Source organism: Sorex araneus, chromosome 1 (genome assembly GCF_027595985.1).
Source record: "Sorex araneus isolate mSorAra2 chromosome 1, mSorAra2.pri, whole genome shotgun sequence".
NCBI lineage: Eukaryota > Metazoa > Chordata > Mammalia > Eulipotyphla > Soricidae > Sorex > Sorex araneus.
Window position 1 is genome coordinate 185,643,701 of NC_073302.1, and position 16,154 is coordinate 185,659,854.

Here is a 16,154-nt window from a genome sequence, read left to right on the forward strand (position 1 = left end):
GTGCCCAATTAGTTGTCATGTGGTTCCTGAAAAAGCTCTGAAGCCCCTAAATATTTGAACTTCATGCATCAGACTGAACTTGCTTAAAGCTTAGAAACACTCTCTCATGAGATGAAAAAGGAAAGACATTGTCACTTTGCATATCAGGACAAGCAGTCGAAGGTACCTCAGCTAGGACCACAACGGAGACATCTCAAAAGCCTGGTAGCCTCCTTGGACCACCCTGTGAACTCTGCCTCTCTGTCGGTTACTCAGACAGTGGTCTCCTGTAAAAAATACAAACGTGCGTGCGCACACTCGGGAGGAGGTGATATGATGTGTGTTGTTCATGGGCTCTCGGGGTGGCTCTCTCTCTCTCTCTCTCTCTCTCTCTCTCTCTCTCTCTCTCTCTCTCTCTCTCTCTCTCTCTCTCTCTCTCTCTCTCTCTCCACTCACATTCGGTGCTCTTGAGCAGCTGTGTATGGACCAGATCGGGACGGCTCCTCCTTGTGCTCTGCTTCTGTCTGCTTCTGTGTGTGCCGCTGTACTCTCTTCTGTCTGTCTCTCTATCTCTGATTCTGTCTCTGTCATCTCTTTTTAGGTCTCTTCCAGTCTTTCTACCAATCCCTCCTGGTCTTTCTTCTTCCCATATCTCCCTGGAGCCCTTCTGCTTCTCTCTCTGGAACCCTTCTCATTCTCACATCTGACTGTCTCTTACTTCTGACTCTGACCCTTACTTCTGACTCTCACTTGCTTTGTGCTCTTTCTTTCCCCTGCTTCTGGCTCTGATGACGCCCTCATTCTCTTTCACTCTGTGCTCTGCTACTGTGTCTTCTCCAATACTTCTCTTACGGCCTTAGTTTATACAGCAATCACATAGGGTGGTGACACAAAGGTGGCTTGAACACTAACAAATCAGCAAAGAGGAGTAAGACCACTCCTCCGGGAGATTAACAAAACCTCATCTAAGAAGATTACTCCAGATTACTAGGAGATCTGTTTAAGAATGGGATCCCATCCAGGGTGTGTCGCTTTCTTCCTTCCTCAGCTAGTAATCCACTTGTAGTAAATTTACTTCTAATATTCCAGCAATGTCGTTCTGTATGAACACAGTAAGAGATATATCAAATTTAAAGTTTGGTTCTTCCTGAGGACATCTCACTATATATTCCAGACCACACTCCTCAGAAGGTTAGTCTTCCTAACCCCAGCAGGGTCCTAGTCTCGTCGCTACTTTTAGATCATGACACCATTTGTCCATGACCATGCTCTCAACTTATAGTTGAGTATTGTGGCGCTTTGGCCTGGCCCATTTCGATGCCAGGGTAGCTAACAGCTTGCCCTGGGTCCATTCCATCCCTCATCGGGACCCTGCTTTTGAGGTAGTAAGAACTAAGGGCAACTGAGTTGAGAAAGCAGATGCCCAGATAAATATTATTGGAGTCAATGAACTCCCAAGTTACAAAGCATATTTACTGTCTTCTTGTGTCCATACAGAAAGGACATTGCTTTAAGGTAAACTAAGTTCCCTGCGGCAAGGCTGAAAGGGCAAACCCAATGTTATCTTACAGTCCCTCACCCCACCCCCCTGCCCCGCCCCCATGGGCCTCAGCAATCTTTCAGTTCGTGATAAAGTCATTGCCACTTACCTGAGAGGCTTTTAACAGCCATCTGGAAAAATAAAAATAGAAGCTGAGGGCCAGAGAAAATGACCCCAAGTGCTGGAGCCTAAGCATATGGAAGCTGTGGGTTCAATCCTAGGCATCATAAAGTCCTTCAGCGCTGCCAGGAGTAGCCCCAGCACCTCTGGAACTACTCAAACCCTCAAACCAAAGCTGAACATAAACAACCACAGTCTGAGGTGTGGTCCAGGTCTGGAGATATAAAGAGTTTGAAACAAACCCAGATTCTGCATTAGTATGTCTGGAGCTTGCAGGTTTGATTCCTCACTTGTATGTTGCTGAAATAGTCATGGGGCAGAGGCTCATCCCTTAGTCTGTCTATATTTAATGCCATCTTTGTTATTTATCTAAAAGTGCAATTTTATCCTTCAATTTCCTTAATTCTTCTAGTAATCTTGTTAAATTTATCATTTAAAACACAAAACAGTTTGTTTAGACCCTCTTCTCTTTGTAATAAAAATAAAACTGTATAAAAATAAAAGCCCTGGTTCTTTGTAAAGTCCAATAACATCAGCATCTGGGATGGAGAGATAGTTAAATGGATGGCCACAAGCTTCCCAGGCAGAGTCCTGGGTTTGGTCCAGAGAGGCACATGTACGGCTCTTTCAGCCACAGGCCACCAGGAGTGAACCCCAAACACAGCAAGAAGTAGCACTGAAAAAACCAAACCAAAACATCTTTTGTCAGAATAATGATAAAAAGGAGAGAGTGGAAGGGAACATCAATTACTAAAAAACGCAAAATGATATATTACTGAGGCTCCAATGAGTACATTAAAAAAAAAAATCTTGCAAACTCTATATCCACAAATTTTGCCACACAGTAAAATAGATTAATTCCATGAAAGACACAATTATAGACATATCTATTTTTTAAATTGAGTCAATAATTAATGATATTCTAAAACAGAAAGCACAAGTCCCAGACAGACGCCCTAGTGATTTCTAATAAAACAGTTATGAAATTAGGAGTAGAAGAATACTTGCTTGCTAACTCATTTAATGAAATTTCAAGTTAACATAAAGTCAAAACCACAGAAAGCTATTACAAAAAGTTAAAAGACATCAATATTTCTCACGTACATAAAGGTCTCAACAAAGTATTAATAAATTGGATTCAGCAATGTATAAAAAGAATTCTGCATCATGACCAAGTGGGTTGTAGCCCAGATGCACAAGACTGATTAATTGTCAAAAATTAATGCAGTTCATCACATCAATAGGCTGAAATAAAAAGCATAGTATTAATAAATGCATAAGAACATTTCATAAAAAGAACACCCATTTATAATAAAATTATCATTAAACTGGAAATAGAAGAAAACTTCCCTTTTTTTTCTTTTTGAGTCACACCCAGCAATGCTTAGGGGTAACTCCTGGCTCTGCACCCAGAAATTACTCTTGTGGCCTTGGGGGACCATCTGGGATGCTGAAGATCTAACCCAGGGTGGCTGGAAGGCAAATGCCCTCCCTCTGTACTATTGCTTTGGCCACAAGGAAATCTTTGTTATCTTCATAAAAATCATAGCTATAAAAAAACTAAATAATTTCAGACATAATGGTAAGAATATCAAGTTTTTCGATTGGGATCAGTAACAAAGTGAGAAAGTCCCATCTCCCCATTACTTTCCAACATTGTACCAGAGATTCTAGCTAATACATTAAGCCAATAAAAACAATGGAAAAAATTCAATGATTGAGAGGGAGAAATACAATAATGACTTGTTTACAGATTTAAAAAATGCAAAATGAGTCATGAACATAAATTTAAAATAAAAACTTCTAAAATAGAAAAATCAGATTTTGAGTGGTATGATTTTTACATTCCAAATTAATGTTAGATTTAGTTAATAATAAATGTTTGCAGGCTCTGCTTTGCAAAAATCAATATCAAGATCATGTAAGATAAGTTAGAAACAGAAAGTAATTGCCAAGAACACAAAATAAAGGAGTGCTGTCCAAATTATAAGAGAATTTTTAAAATTTAATAGTAAATAACCAACCAATAGATGGAAACAACCCAAGTGCCCAAGATTAGATGAGTGGTTAAAGACATTGCAGTATACTTACACTATGGAATAGCAAAATTATGTGTTGAAATCACGCAATTCACTGCTACAGGATGGGGTTTCGGGTGTTGGGCTGAGAGATGTCAATCAGGTGAGGGCCAAATGCAGAATGATCCCTCTCACGTGTGGAATATTAAGAAATGCAGCGTGAAGCATAGCAAATGGCCCATGATGATGGCCCTTGAGAGTAAGCCCACAGAACTGAACTCACCAAGAAGAGAGGCGAGGGATGGGTGCAAGGAGACCTTGAGACGTTAATGGAGAGAAGCTGACACAGGTGGTGGTGGGTGTAGCTTTGAAACACTGTAGGCCCAAAACATCAGTGCTAATAGTGTTGTAGGCCACACTGATTAAAAATGGGAGATAGCACAAGGGTCAGGGTATTGGCTTTCCACCGGCAAGGACCAGCAGTCCATGGTGCCAGGGCATTGTGAGCACCACGCTAGGTCACCATGGAGTCCCAGTACCACAGTGCTGGGCCTTAACATTGAACCAGCTGGACAGGCTGACCGAGTGACCTTGAGACCCCTGTGCATCTCCGGGGGTGACCCAAAAAGAAAAAAAATGTGTGGACAATTAATTTAGACAAAGAGGTTGGGGGCATACAGTGCAACCAAAAAAGCCTCTTAAGTAAATGGCTCTGGGAAAAGTGGTTAACTATGTGCAAAAAATAAAGTCAAACCCAACAAAGTTTAGTTCTGAACGGATTAAACACCTTGATACCAAATCTGTCTCTACAAAATCCTTTTAGGAAAATATGTGTGAGAGTCTCCAAGATCTTGACCTCAGAGATTTTTTAGTGATTTAACCTCATTCTTAATGACAACAGAAGTAGAAATATATGAAATTATACCGAAATAATAGAGTCTGGCAAGCTCCCCATGGCGTATTCGATATGCCCAAAACAGTAACGATATATCTTATTGCCCCAACCCTGGAAGAGCCTCCAATTGTTGGGAAAGCTGAGTAAGGAGAGGCTGCTAAAATCTCAGGGCCGACTATAATAGAGATATTACTGGTGCCCACTCAGTAAATCGGCCAACAATGGGATGACAGTGATACAATGATACAGTGATACGGAGATAAACTTTTTATTTCAGGAAAAAGAAATTAAATCTACTATAGAAAGACACCCTAATAATTAGAAAACAATATTTGCACACCATACATCTGACAAAAGGCAATATCCAAGTGTCCAAGATGTAAAAAAGCTCTGTCAAAGGTCAATCACTGTAGGATAACATATCTTCAGATAGTTTAGGTTTATTGGGTTACTCCCATCACAGTGCTCCCATTCCTCTGTGTTTATTTGTAGCTTCTTTCTTAGTGTTCTGTTGACTTGTAAATAATGTTTTTCTCTTCTCCTTGAGTCCTTTGCTTAGTTTATTCAGAGCAAGTCCCTTTTGTATGGACACAGGAAGACTTAACAAATGTTATGCTTTTGTAACCTGGAACTCATTTGACTCTACATGATATTTTCCTCCAGGACATCTGTTCTCTTGACCTAAGCCTCAGCTGCCCCTACTTCCTAGCATCCCCAAAGCAGGGTCCCGACGTGGGACGAGAAGGACCCAGGGCAAGCGGTGAGTTGTGTGCTACCCTGGCATCGAGATGGGCCTGGCCAAGGTGCCTAATACTTAACTATAAGTTAAGAACTTGATCATGGACAAATGCTGTCATGATCCAAACAGTGATACCTAGATTTGGACCCTTCTAGGGTGAGGAATGATTAATCTGGCCTGAGTGCTGTGGTCTGAGTCTGTGGCAAGATGTTGCCAGGAGAGCTGCCTTGCAAGCCTCAATGTATCTCTTGCTATGTCCATGAAAAATAACTAGTATTAAGATGTTAATAAGTGTTTGGACTAAGGAAAGAAAAAAAACCTTAAGAGTGAGGAAGGGCTTTGGAATGCCCTGCCCTCAGGAAGGGCTTTCTTATGTTGATTTTGCTACTGGCTGGGTGTAGCCTAGAGGGCAAGGTGGGAGAGAGAAGAGGAGGAGAGAGTAGAGAAGAAAAAGGCTGGAGTAGATCAAGAGAGAGGACGGAGCTGGGAGTGCAGGAGATGAGAAAGATGGAAGATTGAATAAACGGTAACTAATCAGCAACTAGCTTGGTCCTCGTTCTTCCTTCGCCTGTCCTTGACCACCAGCCTTCCCGATCCAGTCCACACACTGTGGTTCCAGGGCACCGAACGCGGGTGGTGAGACAGAGCGCCCGGAGAGCCCGAGAATGCACTCACCCCTTGGCGAACCTTAGTTTTTTACAAATCACAAGAAAAATATATAACTCCAACAAAATATGAGGAGAATAGATGAACAAACATGTATTAAAGAAAATATAGAGAGGGTCAAGAGTATTATTAAACAATTGTTCATCATCACTGATTATCAGAGAAATGCAATCCAAATACAATGAGAAATCACCTCACACCAGTGGAAACAATCTATATATATTAATGGCTCCAGGTGAGATACAAAAATCTTTACGCACTTTCCTCTAAGAAACTTTTTTTTATCATTTTAAGCAAATTATTCATTACAAGCAATACAAAATAAATTATTTAGGTCCAGTTTGGGGGCAGGCTTTTGAGGAGGGGAGGAATTCAAAATAATGGTTGTGGGAAGGTGTAATGGTGGTAGAATTGGTGTTGGAATATTGAATGTAATAAATTATTGTGAAAAACTTTATAAAATAAAAATTTAAAGAAAATAAAACAAAAGACCAGCAATAATAAGCACCAGTGGGGATTTGGTGAGAAAAGCATTTACGTAGGTGGGACTCTGGCATGTTTTAATCTCCTTGGAAAATGATTTTGAGACATCTTAAAACATACAACTAGAGCTTCCCTAGCAGCCAGTGAGTCCACTCCTGGCCATATACCCTAATAACACAAAAACATTAATTCAAAATAATAATAATGTGTATATCTATGCCCACTGCAGAATTATTTCCAATAGTGAAGATCTAGAAACAACCCAAGTGTCCAATAATATATGAATCAATAAAGAAATTGTGACACATCCCAAAAAACAAAAGCAACCAGTGTTGGCGTGGATGTGGGAAGAAAGGGACTCTTCTTCACTGCTGGTGGGAATGCCGACTGGTTCAGCCCTTTTGGAAAACAATATGGACGATTCTCAAAAAGTTAGAAATTGAGCTTCCATTTGACCCAGCAATACCACGCCTGGGAATATATATATCCCGGAGAGGCAAAAAGGTATAGTAGAAATGACATCTACATTTCTATGTTCATTGCAGCACTGTTTACAATAGCCACAATATGGAAAAAAACAGAGTGCCCAAAAACAGATTACTGGTTAAAGAAACTCTGGTACATCTACACAATGGAATACTATGCAGCTTTTAGAAAAGATGAAGTCATGAAATTTGCATATAAGTGGATCAACATGGAAAGTATCATGCTGAGTGAAATGAGTCAGAAAGAAAGAGACAGACACAGAAAGATTGCACTCATATGTGGAATATAAAGTAGCTGAGAGGTACAAGCTTGCAATGATGCAATTTCTGGCAGATATTTCTCTGGACCTAGTTACTAAAATACTAAAATACAGAAATCCAAAACCATGTGGCCGCTAGTGCGGCCACTCGATCTCATAGCTCTTCATTCTCAGCAATGGAAAACAAATTATCAAATGCTTCCTTTTCGGCAGGTCCAATTTTAGGGAGGAGAAACTCTAAACAGTAATAGTGAGTTTTTTGTTGAAATATTGAATGTAATCAAAGTAAAGTGAAAGTAAAGTGAAATTTATCAGTTACACAGGCAGGGGGTCCGGGGAGGTGGGGGGGTTGGGGGAGGTATACTGTGGTTCTTGGTGGTGGAATATGTGCACTGGTGAAGGGGTGGGTGTTCGAGCATTGTGTAACTGAGACTAAACCTGAAAGCTTTGTAACTTTCCACATGGTGATTTAATAGAAGAATAATTTTTTTTTGAAAAAAGGAATTGTGACATATTTGCATAGCAGAATATTCCTCAGCACTGGAAAAAGATAAAATTTTGCCATGTTGAACTTGGATAGGAGGATTTGGTGCTAAGTGTAGTAAGCCAAATGATCACACTTAGGTACAGAAGAAACAAGGAAAGGGGCTAGATAGTAGCAATTGGAACTAGTACTGAGATATGATCAATAGAACTGAAAACTGAGAAAATTAAAGGGTGTAAGAGGACAGACACATTGGACAGTAGTGGAAGGGCTGTAAAACACTCAGGGTGGGGTTAGAGTTTGAGCACTGTAGCACTGTTGCCCCATTGTTCATCGATTTGCTCGAGTGGGCACCAGTAATGTCTCCATTGTGAGACCTGTTGTTACTGTTTTTGGCATATGGAATAAGCCACGGATAGCTTTTCAGGCTCTGCCATACGGGCGGGATACTCTTGATAGCTTGCTAGGCTCTCTGAGAAGGATGGAGGGATCGAACCCAGGTTGGCTGAGTGCAAGGCAAGTGCCCTACCCACTGTGCTATCAGTCCAGTCCAGAGTAACAGCATTACAGCAACAGTATGATGGCTGGAGTGGTTGGAGGGATGGATCAGCATGTAAGACGCTTGCCAGAGCTAAGAGGCAAAGTGATCACAGTAGAAACAGTGTTCAATATTTTTGTTGTGCATGTAATATTCTAATACTATTTCGCTTTATTCAGCAATGCTTTATTAATACTATTTTTCTTATTAATATACTTTATAAGATTTTTGTTTTTATAAGAAATTAAAACAAGTTGGCATTTTTTTCAAGAAGCAAAATTACAAGTCAATCTAGGAGAACAGGATTTACTTGTTCCAGAAACAAAGTAAAACAGCATGGCAATGTATTACTGAATTCAATTTTCATCTTCCTATTTCTAAAGCCCAAAAGAAAACATATCATGTAACTTCACTCGTATGATCTGATAAAGAAAGACATCAATTCTTACAGTGTTTTGAATGTGATTTTAAACTAAAATTACATATAACCTAGTAAGGTTTATCTTCCCAGTTTGGGTTTCCAACCTCTAGCATCACAAGATAATACATTTTTATTGATTCAAATCACTAGGTGTTTTTGTAATTTGTTAAGGCAGAAAACTCCTAAATCTATTCATCCTCAGACCTTTTATGAACTCTATTATCACAGACGCAATAATCATTAACTGCCCTGTTTCCTCCCCGCATCTTCTAAGCTCCCTTAAAGTTAAGTGTTACTCCCTCTGGCCAGGGAAATGTAAGCAGCAATGAAAAAGGGCACTTGCAGCGCCGATTCTCTTCTCCTGGTTCTGTGGCTATGTTGTTTTGAGGGTGCAGCTACATGACGGGAGCTTTGCAATCAATCTGGGTCCCCAAGTGTCCATTAGAGCATAATAAATACCGAAATCCTTGTTAGACATGAAACGGAATGAGAAATTATATTTTCTTCTCTTAAATCACTAAATTCAATGTTCATCTTTCTATTTCTAAAGCTCAAAGGAAAACATGTTACTTCATTTCTATGTTTGATAAATTATTACTCCTATGTGTGATATTGAGAGTCTTGCCCCGCGCCTGACTGTCTTCACCTGGGCCCCTCGGAGCGGGGCGGATTGAGTTTCCCTCCCCGTTCGGAGTGGAGCCCTGGCATCTGAAGACCTTCAGAACCCAGCCACAGTCATGCTCAAGGCCCCTCTCCACACATTCGGACGAGCCTCCTTATAGCCTCTTGTAGCCTAGTTCTCCCTCTCAGAGAACCTGGCAAGGTACAAGAGAGAGTATCCTGCCTGCATGGCAGAGCCTGGCAAGCTCTCCGTGGCATATTCATATGCCAAATACAGTAACAATGATGGATCTTATTCCCCTTATCCCGAAAGAGCCTCCAATGTGGCATCATTGGGAAGAACAAGTAAAGAGAGGCTACTAAAATCTCAGGGCTAGGACAAATAGAGACATTACTGGTGCCTGCTCGAGCAAATCAATGGGATGACAGTGATACAGTGATGAGTGATAGTGAAATATGACTTGGTGGACTTTAAAAATAAAGATATAGAATTATACCTTTGACAAGACATTTTATTCAGAAACTGTTTCCCTTACATCTAAAATTCTGTCGAAAAAGTAAAAAATCACAGAATTTTGCAGGTTTCATGGCTAGCATTACCCTTAAACTATTACATGCCATGTCTATGGGGTAGAGGCATACTCAGCAGTGCTCAGGGCATACTCCTAACACAGTCCTCAGCGATCACTCTTGGCAGTGCTCAGGGAATGAAATGCAGTGCCAGTGATTCACCCAGAGTCAGCTGCATGTAAGGCAAGCAAACTTCACCTCTGTAGTATCCCTTCTTCACTTCTAGCTGTTCTTGTAAAACACTCCAGATATCTAGTACCAAATTGTACTGTGTTGTCGTGCCAGAAATGATGACTGCAAGTACACGGAGACAGACAAAAGCAAACACTACTCCTTATACACATTGGTCAGTAGCAGATTAAGAAGCGATCATACACAAATGATCTAATCATTTGTTTCTTCTCAGCAGCCCCACCTCCTCACTGGAGTGCCTGGGCTCTGTCCAGGTCTGGTAAGGAGCCAATGCTTGTTTTATCTAAGAGCTTTTCCTCTCCTGTATGCTGGAACAAATGTTTCTTTGGCAGCTCAGAGAAACCTGCCAAAGAATTAAATTCAGATTTTATCTGAACCTCCGGAGTTTTGAAAGTCAAATGGCTGCCACTTGACCAATTCAATTACAGATGAACCGGAGTGGGAATCTCTTACATAAATGCACCAAAGATGACCCCATGGCTGTTGATCTCTCACCACAGTCTGGCACCGTTAGCTCAAAGACTACTGGTGCCAAATTAAAAGTTTTGTACATTCCATTTTTTTTTCAATTAATCCAAATAAGCCAATCGCCCTGCCCCCCTGTTTTAAGCCTGCTGCTTTGCATAACCTCAACCCCACTATGTACTCTAGATAGCAGAGAGGTTGTGAGTCCTGTAATGAGGACAAGTTCTGGATGCCTGCTGCCATTTGGAGATCTCTCACCCACATGCCCTGCCAGGCTGCCAACGGCCCCTGCCCCTCCAGACTCCCTCCCCTACATTCACCTGCCTCTGCTACATGGGTTCTCATTTGCCTTATTGCTGTAGTCTGGAGGAAGGGTGTGTGTTTGTGTATGTGTGTGTGTGTGTGTGTGTGTCTCTTGTGTGTGTGTTGGGGGGGGTGCAAGACTTAAGGGACTTTCTCCACCACAAATCAGCTCAAATGTGGCCCAAATAAAACTAATATGTGCTACTGTCACCTTGTGGTCAAAATTTTCCCTAGGAAATTCCTTGAAATCACTACAGGATTTTACAGAATGTCTGATTTTGTTTATTATTGATGGACTCACCGGCTACTCCTTGCAAATGTCATCTCCAAGAAGTAAAGAGGAGAATTTACTATTTAATTGACCTGCTTGATATTAATTTTATGGTAAATAATCAGATGATGGTGAATTCCATGGTTTCCTTAGGCTGGGAGAGGACGGACGGGCAGGGTGGGGAGGGAGAACTAGTTAATTTAATTGTTCATTTTAATTCTCACCCACCAAAGAGTAACCCGGTCAAAACAGGTAATAGGATGACTGGGGGTCAGAGGCGGCAGAAGATAAAAGGGAGCGCCCTAGGACTAGAGTAATAGCACTGCAGGTAGGGCACTTGTCTCACACATGGCCACCCCAGGTGATCTGGGATTGATCCCTAGCTCCACAAACAGTCCCCTGAGCCTGCCAAGAGCGACCCTTGAATGCAGAGCCAGAAGTAAATCCTGAGCACAGCTGGGTGCAGCCCCCAAACCAAACCCACAGAAAAAGAGGAAGTCCCCAGCAGGCAACACCCTGTGCCCCCTCAACTACACCAAGATAGATCAGCACAGCAGAGATCTCGCCTGGGCATGTGGGGCCAAGGCAGGGGACTCGGGGAAGGTGCTGGGCCGTTGCAGAGAGGTCCAGGGATTCCAGAACAGCAGGTCCAGCCAAGATCCAGCAAGACACAGGTGAGAGGGTTCCAGCTGCAGATTTCAGACCAGGATCATGTACACTGGACAGAGAATTGTGTCGGGACAAGACTAGGCCATCATACACTGGAGGCAGACAGATGGCCTAGGCGTAGGTCCAGGATGTTCTAATTTGGTCCAGGCATTCAGGGACAAGAGAAATGGCATCGTTCTGGGGTAAAAGGAGAGGCCAGGATGCTGGCCTGGTGAGTGGTGGTGGGGAGGAGAAAGGGACGGCGGGGTGTATACTCATTCACTTAAACAATAAACTATTTTTTTCAGCATCTGAGCTTTGTCAGCAAATCTTTCATGCAATATTTAAACCTTAAGGGTTCAAGAATAGTCCACTTTTACAGTGATCGTTTCACATCATTGGATACAAAACTGTAAAGTATGTTTTCCTAAATTTGTTTCGCAACATATTTTTAGATCCATTATAAAAAATTGTGGTTTAAAACAACTTTTTATTTTAAACAGGCATATGATTCTTATTGTACAGGACTTGTAATGACATTATAATTCAGTGATTAGGATTGCCTTTCAGAGACTAGCCCTGGAATGCTACTTTGTCATTTAGTTACACAATTTTACTCATTTTCTTTATTAAAAACATGGGATGATAATAGGTTTTAAATAATCTCTAACAAATTAATCTAGAATTTGATGTAGAAGACAAGAACTCTTTTTTTTTTTTTTAATTTATTTATTTTTAATTAGAGAATCACCGTGAGGGTACAGTTACAGATTTATACACTTTTGTGCTTATACTTTCCTCATACAAAGTTTGGAACCCATCCCTTCACCAGTGCCCATTCTCCACCACCCATAAACCCAGTGTCCCTCCCACCCTCCCCAATCCCATCTCCCCCCCACCCCACCCTGCCACTGTGGCAAGGCATTCCCTTCTGTTTTCTCTCTCTAATTAGCTGTTGTGGTTTGCAATAAAGGTGTTGAGTGGCCGCTGTGCTCAGTCTCTAGCCCTCATTCAGCCCGCAACTCCCTTCCCCCACATGGCCTTCGACTACAATGTAGTTGGTGATCGCTTCTCTGAGTTGACCTTTCCCCGGAACGTGAGGCCAGCCTCGAAGCCATGGAGTCAACCTCCTGGTACTTATTTCTACAGTTCTTGAGTGTTAGTCTCCCACTCTGTTATTCTATATACCATAGATGAGTGCAATCTTTCTATGTCTGTCTCTCTCTTTCTGACTCATTTCACTCAGCATGAAACTTTTCATGCCCATCCACTTGACTACAAAATTCTTGACCTCCTTTTTTCTAACAGCTGCATAGTATTCCATTGTATAGATGTACCAAAGTTTCCTCAACCAGTCGTCCGTTCTGGGGCATTCGGGTTTTTTCCAGATTCTGGCTATTGTAAACAGTGCTGCGATGAACATACATGTGCAGATGTTGTTTCGATTGTACTTTTTTGCCTCTCTGGGATATATTCCCAGCAGTGGTATTGCTGGGTCAAATGGGAGTTCAATATCTAATTTTTTGAGAGTCGTCCAAATTGTTTTCCAGAAGGGCTGAACCAGTCGGCATTCCCACCAGCAGTGAAGAAGGGTCCCTTTCTCCCCACATCCTCTCCAACAGCGGTTGCTTTTGTTCTTTTGGATGTGTGCTAGTCTCTGTGGTGTGAGGTGGTATCTCAAAGTTGTTTTGATCTGCATCTCTCTGATGATTAGTGATGCAGAGCACTTTTTCATGTGCCTTTTGGCCATTCGTATTTCTTCCTTGGTAAAGTTTCTGTTCATTTCTTCGCCCCATTTTTTGATGGGGTTGGATGTTTTCTTCTTGTAGAGTTCAACCAGTGCTTTATATACCATTGATATCAACCCCTTATCTGATGGGTATTGTGTAAATATCCTTTCCCATTCTGTGGATAGTCTTTGTATTCTGGTCACTGTATCTCTTGCGGTGCAGAAGCTTTTTAGTTTAATGTAGTCCCATTTGTTGATCTCTGTTTTTACTAGATTGCTTAGTTCCGTGTCACCTTTGAAGATACCTTTATCTTCAATATCGTGGAGGGTTTCGCCGACCTTGTCTTCAATGTACCTTATGGTTTGTGGTCTAATGTTGAGGTCTTTAATCCATTTTGATCTGACTTTTGTGCATGGGAAGACAAGAACTCTTAGACTTCAGTTCCCAGTTCCTGCTGGTTAGGAATCTTGGTGCAGTTGACCTGGATTCTGTGTCGGACGTCAAGGGTTGGTTCACTTGTGGCAGTTAGGGTTGCAAGGTTGATAAGAAAAGTGGATTCAAGCTCACTCAGATGATTATGATAGGGTTGTTGGGAGAATTCAGTTTCTCAAGAGTTGTTAGACTCATAATCTTACTTCCTCATGGCTTTTGTTCTGTTTTTGGTTTTGAGGCCACACTTTGCAGTGTTCAGGGATCACTCAGAACACATACAGTGCCTTGGGTCAAACCTAGTGTGGCTGCAACGAGGTGCCTGCCTTCTTCCTGTGTATTTCGTCTCTCCTGCCTGTCTGGGCTTCTGTTGCGAGTATTGCCCCAAGTGGGCTCACACCTCCACTTGCTTTACCAGAGTAGCAAGCTAGCAGAGACAGAAAAAATAAGACAAGATGTTCTTCCATAGATTAGTTTTAGAACTGACACTGTATCACCTACAAGAAAAAAATAGAAGTCAAACTTGGGTTAAATTTATGAAGATTGAATCAGGTTTTCTATCACTGTTGTACAGTTGTGGGATTCAGTACATGATGTTATGTTGCATTGAGTTATCCTGTCTCCTCCCTCTCTTTGACCTGCGACCATTCCTCAGAACGAAACATATTCATGATGTAAAACTTTGATAAAAAATAATCCTGTAGAGAAGGGAATGCCCTGCCACAGTGGCAGGGTGGGGTGGGGGGGAGATGGGATTGGGGAGGGTGGGAGGGACGCTGGGTTTACGGGTGGTGGAGAATGGGCACTGGTAAAGGGATGGGTTCCCGAACTTTGTATGAGGGAAGTATAAGCACAAAAGTGTATAAATCTGTAACTGTACCCTCACGGTGATTCTCTAATTAAAAATAAATAAATTAAAAAAAATTATCCTGTAGAATGCCCTGAATTTAATTAACACATTTTCAAGATTATGTTGCAGTTTCATACAATGGGAAGAAGTGATTTTCCCTTTACACTGTATCAGATCTTTTGTGAGGTAGGTGGGTGTTTGGGGGCCAATTTTGACTGTGCTCAGAACTTACTACTGGGTCTGTGTTCAGAGATTTCTCTTGGGCTGGCTCAGGAGACCCTATAGAAAAGAAAAGTTCCCTGTTCATTTATTTCACTATCTCTCTGGTCCCAGCTTCATCTTCTCCTTGCTATAGTATATCAAATATGTATTTGCTGTGTTATTACCCTTGATAAATCAGTCAATTTTGTTTTCACCAGATTTCATGTCAAAGTCTGTACACACTGAATTTCACATAGCAAAATTACCAATTTTTTTTTCATATCAGACTCATACCACTTTTGATATATCCTATTGATCAGGTGCAAGTCATTAGGTTCAGTCACCAAACATAAAGGAGGAAGACAGGGTTCACTGAGAGCCATTTGGGAATCTTACTATCTCACTATAAAAAATGGGTTAGGAAATGATGCAGTAGGTAAGATAAGGATACAACAATGCACACAAAGAACTTTACAGCATATTATAGTTAAAATTAATGGGGTAGTTACTGTGAACATTACTACAAAGATAACAAATTTATGATACACTTTCACACTGATTCATTCTTTAGATATTGTTCAACAAATGTTTGATGTTTATTGAATTATTACTAAGCTAAGAGTAGAAATACAAGACAACTCTAGTTTGAAAGAGAGAGAGATACATAGATAAAGAAAGTATTTGTAGAAGCTGCAGAGATCATTCAAAGGGCTGGAATCCACAGATAGCTTGCCTGGTTCCATCTCCAGCATTCCTGGTCTTCTGAGCATTGCTAGGTGCTCAGTGTAGCACAGAGTAATCCCAGCACTACCAATGAGGCCACCCCCAGAACAAGCAAATGTCACTGTCATTGTCATCAAGTTGCTCATCAATTTGCTCGAGCAGGCACCAGTAACGTCTCCATTTTGAGACTTGTTGTTACTGTTTTTGGCATATGGAATATACCACAGGTAGCTGGTAGCTGGTCAGGCTCTGCCGTGCGGGTGAGATACTCTCGGTAGCTTGCCAGGCTCTCGGAGAGGAGCAGAGGAATCAAACCCTGGTCGGTTGCATGCAAGCAAATGTATGAAACATAAAATTGTAATATACAGTATCAGGAAAGTAATCTGGATAAGGCAATAGGACTATGTGTGAGTATGTGTATGTGTGCATATGTGAGTGTGTGTATGTGTGTGTATATGTATGTGTGTGTGTGTAATTTATTTCCATAAAACAGACAGCCTTCTGGAAAATGCTGGGACTGAAT